The sequence below is a fragment of the Schistocerca serialis genome, chromosome 10 (genome assembly GCF_023864345.2).
Source record: "Schistocerca serialis cubense isolate TAMUIC-IGC-003099 chromosome 10, iqSchSeri2.2, whole genome shotgun sequence".
In the NCBI taxonomy this organism is placed as follows: Eukaryota; Metazoa; Arthropoda; class Insecta; order Orthoptera; family Acrididae; genus Schistocerca; species Schistocerca serialis.
Genome location: NC_064647.1, coordinates 207,683,309 through 207,698,900, shown reverse-complemented (window position 1 = coordinate 207,698,900; position 15,592 = coordinate 207,683,309).

The window sequence follows — 15,592 nt, the reverse complement described above, 5'->3', positions numbered from 1 at the left end:
GAAGGCCGCCAACGTCCCATTGGAGGAGAATCATGATGAGGAAGAGATGTAGGGGTGTCACCTAGGCGGCTGCTCCATGAGGGTCCACAGAAGCACTGGCTTGCTTGTGCGGTCGGTCTGTGGAGTCCATCGCTGAAAAACGGTTGGTGGTGAGCACCGGCGACACGGAGGCCGGCCGGTCTATCACGTGGCTACACAGTGGAAGAGGATCTTCGAGTCGGCGAAGGAGAAGTCCGTTTGCCTTTGGTGGACTTCTTCGAGCATTTCTGGTTAGAGGAAGACTCGGGTGTTGACTGGCTGGAGAGATGTAGGAAGTTTGCACGAGAGTACTCTTGTCCTTTCCGGCCTACCAGTAGCTGGTGGCTTCGCCCCTTGAGGCTAGAGTTGGATGGCATTTTGCACAGTTGGATGGGGGGGGGGGGGGGAGGGATAGCGATGCTGCCTTGACACTGGGCGATTTCGCAACCTCAGAGCTGAGTTGGAGGTCGCATGCCCGTGTGGCCATATCCTTCAGGGAGCAAGGAGTAACAAGAACTGTAGGTGCCAGATGGGAGAAGGCAGGGCTTGCTACTAGCCAATAACTTGCGAGCGACTGAGGAAGGCAGTTAGTACAGCCTGCTCATGAAGATACACGGGACAATCCCGAGAGGAAGCAGCATGGCCGCCATTACAGTTGATACAGCAGGGAGAAGGAGGCAGACAAACACCCTCGTGCACATCCCTACCACAGGTGACACATTTGGCTGGGTGTCGACGAGACATTCTAATGTGGTTGAAACAATGACACTGGTAGCAGCGCATCGGGTTCGGAATATAGGGTCGAGCTGTGATGATTTCATAGCCTGCTTTGATCTTGGACGGAAGCACCACTCTATCGAAAGTGAGGAAAACAGTGTGGGTGGGCACTAAAGAGGAATCTACATTTTTCATTACCTGATGGACGCCCTGACTAGAGAGGCAAGACTGGATTTCGGCCTCGGTTAGACCGTCGAGCCGCCTAGTGTAAATAACACTGCGGGTAGAGTTCAATATGGGCCTGGACACGAACAGGTTAGCCTTGGAGAAGTGAGGTGGCAAGATGTTGTACTTGAGAATCAGAAGTAGTCTCCAAATGCAAAGTGCCATTCCGTAAACGGGAGCAGGATTTCACAGAGCCGGCAACTGCACGAATACTTTTCTTAATAGTAAACGGGTTTACCATGGCGAAAGTGAGAACACGAGGAACCATGGTGCAATGTTAAGCGTATTTGAATCGTTAGTCTCATTACTATTCCGTTTCGTAGATGTTGACTGTGAAGATGATTGACTCATAGGGAGAAAATTCCCCACGATTGCCAGCATCTCCGCTGACGCGCTTGTTCCAACTGGTGGCCTCCTTCATAAGGGTCACACCTTAGGTCACACCCCCCACACATCTGACAGAGAGACCAATCGGCAATCTTTGAAGTTTGCAGCTCAGGCAATCACCCCTCTCTGGGCCTGGTCTGTATCAGGGGGTACATGTGAAACCTACATGTCGACCTGGGGCTGGGAATTACGCGTTACCCAGTCAGCCGTTACGCGTCAGACGCGTGGGCTGGACTTCCAGAGCGCACAGTGAGGAAGAAGAAAAAGAGGAACCTCAAACGCCGAAGCGGAGGAACGAGAGAAGGGAAACAAGGAAAGGAAAAGGGAGCGAAAAACAATGGTGAGACTGTTCTTACGTCATCGACCGACAAAGCACGACATTCCTAATAACTTCTGTGACATGTTCCGCAAGGGAAAGAAAAATGATTAGCAAGAGGATAGACATGCAGCACGGAAGGGAAATAAATGCTGCAACGTCTGGGGCCCCGTGGTAGCCAAGCACGAACCCACCATAGAGCGGCGACCTCCTGGGTGGGGAATCGACTAATGTCTGAAGTAGTTCAGGAGAGAATTGACACCACGATTCCTACAGGGTCGTCCATAAATCCGTAAGAGTATGAGGGGGTGGAGATCTCTTCTGAACAGCACGTTGCAAAGAAACCCTGATATGCTCAATAATGTCCACGTCCGGGGCGTTTGGAGGACAGCGCAAGTGTTTAAACTCAGGATAGTGTTCCTGGAGCCACTCCGTAGCAATTGAGGACGTGTAGGGTGTCGCATTGTCCTGATGGAATTGCCCACGTCCGTCGGAATGCACAATGGAGATGAATGGATGCATGGGATCAGGCAGGATGCTTACATACGTGTCACCTGTCAGAGTCTTATCTAGATATATCAGGGGTCCCGTATCGCTCCGACTGCACATGCCCCACACCATTACAGAGCCTCCATCAGCTTGAACAGCCCCTTCTGACTTGCAGGGCCTATGGATTCATGAGGTTGTCTCCTTACCCGTACATATCCATCCGCTCGACACAATTTGAAACGAGACTCGTCCGACCAGGCAACATGTTTCCAGTCATCAACAGTCCACTGTCGGTGTTGACGGGCCCAGGCGAGGCGTAAAGCATTGAGTCATGCTGTCGTCAAGGGTACACGAATGGGGCATCGGCTCCGAAAGCTCTTATCGATGATGTTTCGTTGAATGGTTCGCAGGCTGTCACTTGTTGATGGCCCAGCATTGAAATCGGCAGCAATTTGCAGAAGAATTGCCCTTCTGTAATGTTGAAAGATTCTCTTCAGTCGTCATTGGCCCCATTCTTGCAGGATCTTTTTCTGGCTTCAGTTATGTCGGAGATTTGCTGTTTTACCTGATTCCTGATATTTACAGTAAACTCGTGAAATGGTCGTACGGGAAAATCCCCACTTTATCGCTTCCTCGGAGATGATGTCCCATCGCTCGTGCGACGACTATAACACCACGTCCGAACTCGAAGTTGATAACGTAACATTGTAGCAGCAGTAACCGATCTAACAAATGCGCCAGCCACTTGTTGCCTTATATAGGGGATGCCGACCGCAGTGCCGTATTGTGCCTGTCTACGTATCTGTGTATTTGAATATGCTTACTTACACCAGTTTGTTTGGCGCTTCAGTGTAACAAGCCGTGTCCTATTTGGAGTGCGTAACGCTTGGCTAGCTCATGGCATTTTTCCATAGACACTGAAATATGCCGTACTCAAAAGGTGATGGGAGAGACTCAATAACCACCGACCTGTTTCCTTGCTGACACCATTTTCCAAAATTTGAGAATTTACACTGGAAAAAGCCTGGAAAATTCTTAAAACAACTTGGTTCAGCCACATTCGTACTTAAATTTATTGCAAATGTTAGGGAGAGACAAAGAATTATGTTGACGTTTCCCATACGAGGTGTGGCTAGAAAAAAACCGGACTAGTACTGGTGAAACAATAAAACGAATGCAATAAGGCTGAAAGTCGCGTGGCCTGTCACGTGACTCTCGCTCCGCCTACTGCTCGAGTTTCATCTGCCTCCTGCACTCAGTCTGCACGTGGCGTCTGTTTTAAGTAGTTGACGTTTTGTCTGTGCGTCGGAAAATGTTGAGTGTACAGAAAGAACAGCGTGTTAACATCAAATTTTGTTTCAAACTAGGAAAATCTGCAAGTAAAACGTTTGTAATGTTACAACAAGTGTACGGCGATGATTGTTTATCGCGAACACAAGTGTTTGAGTGGTTTAAACGATTTAAAGATGGCCGCGAAGACACCAGTAATGACACTCGCACTGGCAGACCATTGCCAGCAAAAACTGATGCAAACATTGAAAAAATCGGTAAACTTGTTCGACAAGATCGCCGTTTAACAATCAGAGCAGCGTCTGAGTTAACAGGAGTTGACAAGGAAAGTGTTAGGCAGATTCTTCATGAAAGTTTCAACATGAACAAGGTGTGTTCAAAAATGGTTCCAAAGTGTCTCACAATTGAACAGAAGGAACGCCGAAGAATGATTTGTTCTGACATCCTGGAAAACATTGAAAGTGATCCCACCTTCTTACAAAATCGATGCATTGGAAAACTCCTGGTTCTCCAGGACAAAAAAAAGCACGAATGTCAAAATCGAAATTCAAGGCGATGATGATTGTTTTTTTTTGACATCAAAGGGATTGTGCACATTGATTGGGTACCAGAGGGACAAACAGTGAATCAGCATTACTACATTAGCGTCCTGGCTACCCTACGTGAGCGAGTACGGAGAAAACGGAACGATTTGTGGAGAAAAAAGTCATGGATCCTTCACCAAGACAATGCCCCAGCTCACAGTGCGTTGTCAGTGAAGACGTTTTTGGCAAAACACAACATTCCCATCTTAGATCATCCACCCTACTCACCTGATTTGGCCCCTGTGACTTTTTTCTTTTCCCTAAAGTCAAGTCAGCTTTGAAAGGAACTAGATTTGAGACTGTTGAAGCAGTAAAAGAAAAAGCGACGGAAGTAATGTATGGACTTACCGAAAATGATCTGCAGCATTGCTATGAACAGTGGAAAATTCGTATGGAGCGGTGTAGAGACCGAGGAGGAGAGTACATTGAAGGAGATAACATGAAATTGTAAATAATTGTAAATAAATGTTTTTTCCAGCATCAGTCCGGTTTTTTTCTAGCCGCACCTCGTATACTCATTCAATGACATCAAACATAATAATGTTTTTGGGGTAACATTGCTCTAAAACGTGCTATAAGAATAATCTTGGTGAGGATACCTGACATTCAACAAAACAAATACAAGATGTAAAATTACGCCAAAGCCGGAACCAGCGTTCTGGGCTCCACCCGCAGAGTACTTTGCTTAGAGCGCCTGGAACGAGAAGGAATGACTACCACTACGGTAGAACACCACCCACCCTTCAATCAAGATGCGGTCGAACTTACACGCCTCACCAGACAGCGCCGGCAGAGCGAGGAAATTTACACTGCAGTTACATATACTTGTGGCCACAAGACAGAAAAATACCGCTAGTTGAACTTAACAATGTAAGAAGTTGAAAATAGTAAACAGTAAATACTAATTAGAAGCTCAGGAAGGCTAATCAGATCCCCCTTCCCCAGGTACTCCACTCGCTGCTTTTCGCCTAGTGGACACTACGAACAGCAACACGAACGGAAGTCACTGGAGAATCGCCAGATGTCACAATGGTGGTGGATTCTCTTCGCGAATAGCAATGCACTCAATTTAAACGAGGTCGTGCACCCTCGTGACCACTGCCCTTCGATCCGGCAGTCAATACACGCCGCCAGCGGTCCAGCGCGTTGGCGGTCTGCGCGGAACACACGGAATAAGTACTAGGTTGCCCCAAAGATAGGGCAGCAGAACCTTTTTTTTTTTTTTGGTCATCAGTCTACTGACTGGTTTGATGCGGCCCGCCACGAATTCCTTTCCTGTGCTAACCTCTTCATCTCAGAGTAGATCTTGCAACCTACGTCCTCAATTATTTGCTTGACGAATTCCAATCTCTGTCTTCCTCTACAATTTTTGCCAGCAGAACTACATACCGATAAGGGCCGCTGCTGCCACTAGTGGATAGGCAACGCTTACGAACCGAGTGGCGCCAGTCAACACGGGAAGAAAACAAACTACGCAACCATGCCATCTAAACGATACGGTCTGGCAGAAACCTACACACAGCACCAAGGCGAGCTGCAGCACAGCTCAATGGCACGATCCTAAACTGGCACTGAGGCAGCGAGTGGTGGACCGTGGGTTGTACATGATAGGTGTGTACACCGGCTGTGGAGATGTACACAGGGGAACGACGCTGCAACTGTGGAGCAAGTGATCTGTATAGATGAACCATGGAGCTACGAACTGTCTACTCAATGACCGTTCAGCGAATGTTGCTTCGTGCAGGTCTGTGCAGTTGGCACCTGCCTTATGCAAAAGTGCTGACAGCGACAAAAAGATGGTTCAAATGGCTCTGAGCAGTCCCCAAGAACTTAGAACTACTTAAACCTAACGACGTCACACACATCCATGCCCGAGGCAGGATTCGCACCTTCGACTGTAGCGGTCGCGCGGTACCAGACTGTAGCGCCTAGAACCGCTCGGCCACCATGGCCGGCCTGACAGCGTCAGGTGGTCTTTTCTGATGAATAACGTTTCGTGCTCCATCGCAAAGATGACCGTTGAAGTGTACTTCTCACGTCGTGCAAAGAGGAGGGAGTTATTGAAACGTCCCCATAGAAAAATGATATATGACTGTGCTTCAAATGACACACAATATTTTTAGCGCAACGCAATCTGACTTTGAAAAATCCCTACAAAAGAATGTCCCCGACTAACAATAACCTATAGCTTTGATGAATTACTTACCTCACAAAAATCTTCGTTACTCAAACTACTGCAATACAGCGTGCGCCAGCTGAATAAAAGATTCTAACTACTGAAGTCACTAACTACTGATAGGCATAATTAGCAAATGAAAGATTTTGATAGAGAAAAAACAATGTATTTACCTTAATAGTGTTCAAAAGTCATAATATATATATATATCAGTTCATGACATCCAGTCTTACAAATTTACTGTCTCTGATGGACACACGTCCAGATCATCCGCTCTCAAAACTCCGCCATCTCTCTCCCGACATCCACCACTGCTGGCGGCTCACCTCCAACTGCGCAACGCTACGCGCTGTTAACAGCCAACTGCCCTACAATAGCGACTATTTCAACAATGCCCACCAGCCACAGACTGCACACAGCACAGCCAGTGATTTTCATACAGAGCGCTAGCTGAAGTTACCAACATAAAAACCTAAACAGCCTACTCACACTATATGTTTTGAGGAATGTTTTCGTGGAATTCGCTGGTTGACTTCGTCATTCCGGAAGGCACAACAGACCAACACAAGTATTTACCTATCCTTGAAGCCCATGTTCACCCCTACACGCAGTCTGTCTGTCCTCGGCACGATGGCATCTACCAGCAAAACAATGCTACATCTCTCACTTTTTGCAATGTACGTGTGTGGTTTGAAGAGCACCAGGATTAAATTACTGTACTTTCGGCCACCAAACTCTACGGATTATAACCCAGTGAAACGGTGGGACCACATCGATTGGGGTGTTCGCTCTGTGAATCCTCAACTGTAAAACCTAGTGCAGCTGGCCATAGCACTTGAGTCCTCATGACTCCACATGCCTGTCGGTACTTCCCAGACCCTCAATATCTCTCCTCCTGCGCTTTTTGCGCAGTAAAAAGTAGTTATTCAACCTTTTGATGGGCATCACATGAGCGTGACTGGACAGTGTAGATTGCAGCAAGGAAAGCGTCTCATTTTACAAAATATGGAAGTTATAAACAGTGTTAAATCCCAAGCACCCTTTACGTTTTGCAGGCGTATGTTTAAACAGGGCTACACAGTAGTTTTATTACACTGAAGAGCCAAAGAAACTGGTACACCTGTGCGCATCATGTAGGGTTCCCGCGAGCACTGAAGGGAAAAATGCTGCAAAGGCAAGTAGGCAAGCATGAACTCACCAAAGCGCGGTGACCTATGTAGGGTATCGACAAACATCTGAAGTAGTGCTGGAAGGAATTGACACCATGAATCCTGCAGAGCTGTCCATAAATCCGTAGCAGTACGAGGGGGGGGGGGGGGGGGGAGATCTGTTCTCAACAGCACGTTGCAAGGCATCCCAGATATGCTCATTAATGTTTATTCCTAAGAGTGTTCCTGGAGGCACTCTGTAGCAATTCTGGACGTGTGGTGTTTCGGAATGCACAATGGACATGAATGGATGCAGGTGATCAGACAGGATGCTTACTTACGTGTCACCTGTCAGAGTCGTATCTAGACGTATCAGGGGTCCCATATCACTGTAACTGCAAACACCCCTTCCCATTATAGGGCCTCCACCAACTTGAACAGTCCCCTGTTGAGACGCAGGATCCATGGATCCAAGTTGTCTCTCCATACCTGTACGCGTCCATTTGCTCGATACAATTTGAAAGAGACTCGTGCGACCAGCCGGCCGTTGTTGCCGAGCGGCTCTAGGCGCTTCACTCCGGAACCGCGCTGCTGCTACGGTCGTAGGATAGGATCCTGCCTCGGGCATAGATGTGTGTGATGTCCTTAGGTTAGTTAGGTTTAAGTAGTTCTAAGTCTACGGGATTGATGACCTCAGATGTTAAGTCCCATAGTGGTCAGAATCATTTGAGCGATTTGAACTCGTGCGACCAGGCAACATGTTCCCAGTCATTAACAGTCCAATGTCTGTGATGACGGGCCCAGGCGAGGCGTAGTGCCGTCATAAAGGCTACACGAGTGGGCCTTCAGCTCCGAAAGCCCTTATCGATCATGTTTCGTTGAATAGTTCGCACGGTGACACTTGTTGATGGCCCAGCATTGAAATCTCAGCAATTTGCAGAAGGGTTGTACTTCTGTCACGCTGAACGATTCTCTTCCGTCGTCGTTGCTCCCCTTCTTGCAGGATCTTTTCCCAGCCTCAGCGATATCTGAGATTTTATGTTTTACCAGAGTCCTGATATTCACGATACACTCGTGAAATGATCCTACGAGAAAATACCCCCTTCATCGCTACCTCGGAGATGCTGTGTGCTATCACTCGTGCGCCAACTACACTACTGGCCAGTAAAATTGCTACAACACGATGATGACGTGCTACAGACGCGGGATTTAACCGACAGGAAGAAGATGCTGTGATATGCCAATGATTAGCTTTCCAGTGCATTCACACAAGAATGGCGCCGGTGGCGACACCTACAACGTCCTGACACGAGGAAAGTTACCAACCGATTTCTCAAACACAAACGGCACTTGACCGGCGTTGCCTGGTGAAACATTGTTGTGATGCCTCGTGTAAGGAGGAAAAATGCGTACCATCACGTTTCCGACTTTGATAAAGGTCGGATGGTAGCCCATCGCGATTGCGGTTTATCGTATCGCGACATTGCTGCTCGCGTTGGTCGAGATCCAATGACTGTTGGCACAATATGGAATCGGTGGATTAAGCAGGGTAATACGGAACGCCGTGCTGGATCCCAATGGCCTCGTATCACTAGCAGTCGAGATGACAGGCATCTTATCCGCATGGCTGTAACGGATCGTGCAGCCACGTCTCGATCCCTGAGCCAACAGATGGGGACGTTTGCAAGACAACAACCATCTGCACGAACAGTTCGACGACGGTTGCAGCAGCAAGAACTCTCAGCTCGGAGACCATGGCTGCGGTTACCCTTCACGCTGCATCACAGACAGGAGCGCCTATGATGGTGTACTCAACGACGAACCTGGCTGCACGAATGGCAAAATGTCATTTTTTCGGATGAATCCAGGTTCTGTTTACAGCATTATGATGGTCGCATCCGTGTTTGGCGACATAGCGGTGAACGCACATTGGAAGCGTGTATTCGTCATCGTCATACTGGCGTATCACCCGGCGTGATGGTATGGGGTGCAATTGGTTACACGTCTCGGTCACCTCTTGTTAGCATTCACGGCACTTTGAACAGTGGTCGTTACATTTCAAATGAGTTACGACCCGTGGCTCTACCATTCATTCGATCCCTGCGAAACCCTACATTTCAGCAGGATAATGCACGACCGCATGTTGCAGGTCCTGTATGGGCCTTTCTGGATACAGGAAATGTTCGAGTGCTGCCCTGGCCAGCACATTCTCCAGATGTCTTACCAGCTGAAAACGTCTGGTCAATGGTGGCCTAGCAACTGGCTCGTCACAAGACGTCAGTCACTACTCTTGATGATCTATGGTATCGTGTTGAAGTTGCATAGGCAGCTGTACCTGTACACGCCATCCAAGCTCTGTTTGACTCAATGCCTAGGCGTATGAAGGCTGTTATTACGGCTAGAGGTGGTTGTTCTGGGTACTAATTTCTCAGAATCTATGCACCCAAACTGCGTGAAAATGTAATCACATGTCAGTTTTAGTATAATATATTTGTGCAATGAATACCCGTTTATCGTCTGCATTTCTTCTTGGTGTAGCAGTTTTTACGGCCAGTAGTGTATAACACCACGTTCAAACCTACTTAAATCTTGACAACCTGCCGCTGTAGCAGCAGTAACCGATCTAACAACTGCCCTAGACAGTCGTTGTCCTACATAGCCGTTGCCAAACGCAGGGCCATGTTCTGCGTGTTTACATATCTCTGTATTAAAATACGGTTGCCTATACCAGTCTCTTTGGCGCTTCAGTGTAATTCGTAATACTTATTTTTTTCTCGTAAGTGTGGGTATATCTAATGCGTGGTAGTGATCTCCGCTTCCTTTTTGCGTGTCGTGTAGCTCGAGGTAACTGACAAATTCTACAGAGCGAGTTACAGGCAGAAGCGAAAGGGGCGTGGCTGGAGCAGTGGGTGGAACGCCCCCGCCTGGAGCCGAGCCCCTCCCACACCCGGCGGTCGGCGCGCCACGCCGCCCCGTGCATCTCTCGCAGCCCCGCGGGATATGTCTGCAGCTACGTCATCGATCAGCGCCTGTCAGCGGGAAGTGACGTCAATGCAAACCGTGTCAGTCGGTTAGCCGCGGCGCAGGGTGGACGGCGCCTGCGCTGCGGGCGGCGCTGTTTGGTGTGTGGTGGAGAGTGCTTGCTAGCGACAGTCGCGTTTACACTGGAGGCGACGTCACGAGTGCAATCAGCAACGGCGGCGCGTGGCAGCCGCCGAGTCAACAGCTGCAGCGAGAGCACGCGGGTCAGCCGCAACGTCACTGGTATTGGCACACTGCATGTACCGCTCTGGACCGCGTATGGATGCGTAATCAGCTCCAGATCCGGTACGATACGCACCTGCCGTTCTGCGTGGCCCGTTGCTGATCGACGGTGTGCTTTGAGGTGTTCATTCGAGTTTTATATTCAATTTTATGCGCGACTTACGCACTGACCAGTAGTTTGGCTTTACGAAACGTGGACGTGCCAGAAGGCAGTGCTAACGTTGCGTTAGATAACGGAAGCAAGACGTAGGAAAAACGAAGGCACGTTCATAGGATTTGTCGAACTAGAAAAACGGTGTAAAAGGGGCAGTCTCAGAAGTTTGGAAAGAAAAAAATGGTTCAAATGGCTCTGAGCACTATGGGACTTAACTTCTGAGGTCATCAGTCCCCTAGAACTTATAACTACTTAAACCTAACTAACCTAAGGACATCACACACACCCATGCCCGAGGGCAGGATTCGAACCTGCGACCGTAGCGGTCGCGCGGTTCCAGACTGTAGCGCCTAGAGCCGCTCGGCCACACTGGCCGGCGCTTGGAAAGAAAAAAATAGGTACGAAAAAGAAGAAACCACGCGTATCACAGATATTTCAACTGATCGATGAAAGAACGAAGCTCAAAAATGTTCAGGGAAATTCGGGAATGCAGAAATATAAGTCGTATAGGAAACAACTAAACAGTAAGTACAGGGAAGCTAAGGCGAAATGGCTCAATGAAGAATGTGAAGAGAAAAAGAATGACTGTCGGTAGGACTGACTCAGAATATAGAAAAGTCAAAACAACCTTCGGTGAAATTAAAAGCAAAGGTGGTAACAAAGAGTGCAGTGGAAATTCCACTGTTAAATCAAAAGGAGAGAGCGGATGTGTGGAAAGAGTACACTGAAGGCAGATACGACGGCGAAGGCTCGTCTGACGACCTGATAGAAAGGGGAAAACTAGTCGATTAGAAGAAACGTGGCATCCTGTATTAGAATTTAGGAGAGCTTTGGAAGACTTAGGATCGAATAAGGCAGAAACAGCTGCATAGCACTCCTACAGTATTTCTAACAGTACCAAGGAAGTAGCAAAACATGACTATTCACGGTAGTGTGTAGAATGTATGCGTCTGGCGATCTACCATATTACTTTGAGAGAAACAACATCGTCACTATTCCAAAGATTACAAGAGCCGATAAATACTCTGTCGCACAATGAGCCTAACATCTCGTGTATCCTGGTTGCTGACAAAAATAGTATACAGAAGAATGACAAACGAAATTGAGGTGGTCTTAGGTGACGTTCTGTTTGGCTTTAAGAAATGTAAAGGCACCAGAGAAGCAATTGTGATGTTGTGGTCGATAATGAAATCGAGGCTGGAGAAAAATCAAGGCTGGAGAAAAATCGTGGCTGGAGTAAAATCGAGGCTGGAGAAAAATCGCGGCTGGAGAAAAATCGCGGCTGGAGAAAAACCGAGGCTGGAGAAAAGTCAAGACACGTTCATAGTGTCTGTCGACCTGGAGAGAGCGCTCGATAACGAAAACTGGTGATAGATATTCGAAATTCTGGAAAGAACAGGGCTAAGCTATAGGGAGAAACGGGTAATATACAATATATTCAAGAGCAAAGAGGGAACAGTAAGAGTGATAGACCAAGAACGGAATGCTCAGTTTGAACAGAGTTTAACACACGGATGCAGTCTTTCACCCCTACTGTTCAATCTTTATATCGAAGAGGCAATGACGCAAGAAAAGAAAGGTTTAGGAGTGAGATTAAAACTAAATGTGAGAAGATATCAATGATAATATTTCGCTGATGCCATCGCTATGTTCTGTGGAAGTTAAGAGGAATGAGAGGATCTGATGAATGGAACCAACAGTCTTCTGAGTACAGAATACGGATTGAGGGTAAATCGAAGAGAGACGTAATGAGAAACATCAGAAATGAGAACAGCGAGAAACTTAACTTTAAAATTGGAGATCATGAAGTAGACGAAGTAAAGGAATTCTGCTACCTAGGCGGCAAAATAACGTATGATAGACGGAATAAGGAAGACATAAAAGCGGTGTAGCCAAGAGATATTTACTAGTATCAAACATAGGCCTTAATATGAGGAAGAAATTTCTGAAAATGTACGTTTAGAGCACATCATTGTATTGAGGTGAAACATGGACTGTGCGAAAACGGAACAGAAGAGACTAAGCAAGTGAGATGTGAGGCTTGTAAGCTCCCCCCCTCCTCCTTAATTCCTGTTATTGTAAGCGAAGTCTTTTACGAAAAATTTGAGAGGAGCAAAGATTACAATAAACTTTCTGTTTTGCTTAGCTTTTCGTGTACAGTTGGCTCCATTTCTTCTTGTATAGGGGTCTGATTCTTGAAGCTGAAATTCCCACATTTTGGGTCTTCATGGTCGAATTGCTCTAAATAAATTTGAAGTTCGTTGTTGCAGAATTTTTGTTGTTACGTCAATATATTCTATCACATTTTAGTATATCATACAGTCTTTTGAATTTTCACATTAACAAAGCCGAAATCACACTACTCGCCCAAAGTACAGAAGTACGTCAGATCACATCAGAGGCACGTTACAACTCCTTCACTTTGCGGCAATAGCCATATTCCAAAGGGTTTACAATTTTTCAATTAATTTCGATTATTGTTTGAAACTTCCACTTCAAAAATTAAGAATGAAAGTTCTGGGAAAACTCTTACGTTATTTGATTTTCAAACAGCTGAGCAAAACTCAATGTACTCAGACAGTTTTATCTTTACTTATTCTGATCAACACTAAACCGACACACAATATTTTTGCGCAACGCAATCTGACATTCAATAATCCCTACAAAAGAATGGCCCTGACTAATGATAACCTATACCTTTCTTGAATCACTTACCTCACAAAAATCTTCGTTACGCGAACTACTGTAATACAGCGAGCGCCAATATTGCGATCTAAATAAAAGATTCTGATTACTGAAGGCACTAACTACTGATAGGCACAGTTAGCAAATGAAATATTTTGATAGAGAACAAACAATGTGCTTACCTTAATAATGTTCAAAAGTCATTATGTATGTATCAGTTCATGACATCCAGTCTTAAAAATTTGCTTTTCCCGACGGACACACGTCCAGATCGTCTGCTCTCAAAACTGCCATCTCTCTCTCCCCACATCCACCACTGCTGGCGGCTCACCTCCAACGGCGCAACGCTACGCGCTGTTCACATCCAACTGCCCAACACTACATAGGCGAATATTCCAACAGGGAGTCCAACCAGCCACAGACTGCACACAGCGCAGTCAGCGATTTTCACACAGAGCACTACGTGGCGTTACCAACATAAAAACTTAAACAGCCTGCTTCAATCCATAAATAAAATAGTGAGCAGTATTAGATTGCATAATTAATAATAGAAATTTTAAGTGTGCCAAATAATTCGTAATTCCAAATGTTTGCAAAAAAAAATAATTAACTCTACATTCAGATCTAGCACTTATCGATTGTAAAATAGAAAAAAACTAATTCCTTTTCATAAATTTTAGCATGAAATATATTGTGAACAAAATAATATGAAAAGCAGCTGAGATAATATTGACCTGCCCAAAATTCGAAAAAATAGTGATATCGATAACTACTGTTAATGAACAGTAATGCTAGAGGAGCATGTCCCGTTACACGGCACAGAAGAGTGTTGAAAATTAGGTGGAATGTTCAGGAATGAAGTTTTTCTCCTCAGAATGGGCAAGAAAAGGAATGTATGGAGAACATTGACGAAAAGAAGGGACATTATGATATGACATCTTCCATGGTATTAGAGGGAGCTGTAGATGACAAAAATTGTAGATGAAGAGAGGAATGGGAATACATGCAGCAAACAGTTGAGGAGTGTAGTGCTACTCTGAGATGAAAAATTTGTTTCAGGACAAGAATTCGTGGCGGGCCGCACCAAATTAGTAAGAAAAATAATGAGAACAAAAAATAAAATATTGATTCAAGATCCGTTTTATTTAGGATGCGTAAATGCACCAGAAGGCAGTCCGCACGTTGCACCTGATAATGGGACAAGGACTTAAGAAATATCGAGGCACACACACAGGATATGTCAATCTGTAAAAAGTGTTGGAATATGTAAGATGGATCAGGATTCAAAATCTCAAAGATAGAGGTCAGATCGCACTAGAAGGCGGGCAATATGTAGGGAATGGAGAAAACTACCGAAAAGCCTTGAGAACTGTATGCCTGAACATAAATGAAGGTGTTAGCCAAGCCTGCAAGCTGTTCTGATGTATTGGTTCATGTGCAAAGTCCTCAATACTTCGCAACTGTCAGTTGTGTTGAGAACAATGTTCTGTTTAGTTGTGAGTGCATTATGTCGCAACTCAGTGCTTTCAAGCGTGGACGAATAGCTGGTGCTCATATGGTGGGTATTTTCGTAACCAAGATGGCCGAAGTGTCTGGAGGTCCGAGAGACAGCGCATCGAAGATTTATACCGCGTACAGGAAAGCGGCGAAACATTATCTGCTGAGTCACAACGGCGACGAATACGTGTGCTGAGACATCGCAACTGCCGGTCACTCAAGATAATTGTGATGAAAAATGAGAGGTCGACAACTGCAAAAGTTACTGCTCTCGCGAAGCCTGTCAGCACCAAAGTAACGCGAAGAGTGCACGAAAAGTAAAGAACTGCAGTTTGAGCAGGAATTCTAAAACATCTCAGCAATGATGCAAACGCCCGTGATAGAAAAAGTGGTGCCGAAGGTATAAAACTTGGACTGGGGAGCAATGGAAGAAAGTAATTTGGTCAGATAAGTCTTGCTTCAAGCAGTTTCCAGTTTCTGGCTGAATTTAAGACACAGGAATAAAACATGGCGTGGCATGCGGTATTCCGTGGGCACATGATTACCCTCCGAGGTCACATTGTTGCTAAAGATTGTGTGACCAATTTGGCTGATGAGGCAGATCCCATGGTTCAATGTTTGTTCCCCAAGAAGATGCCGTGT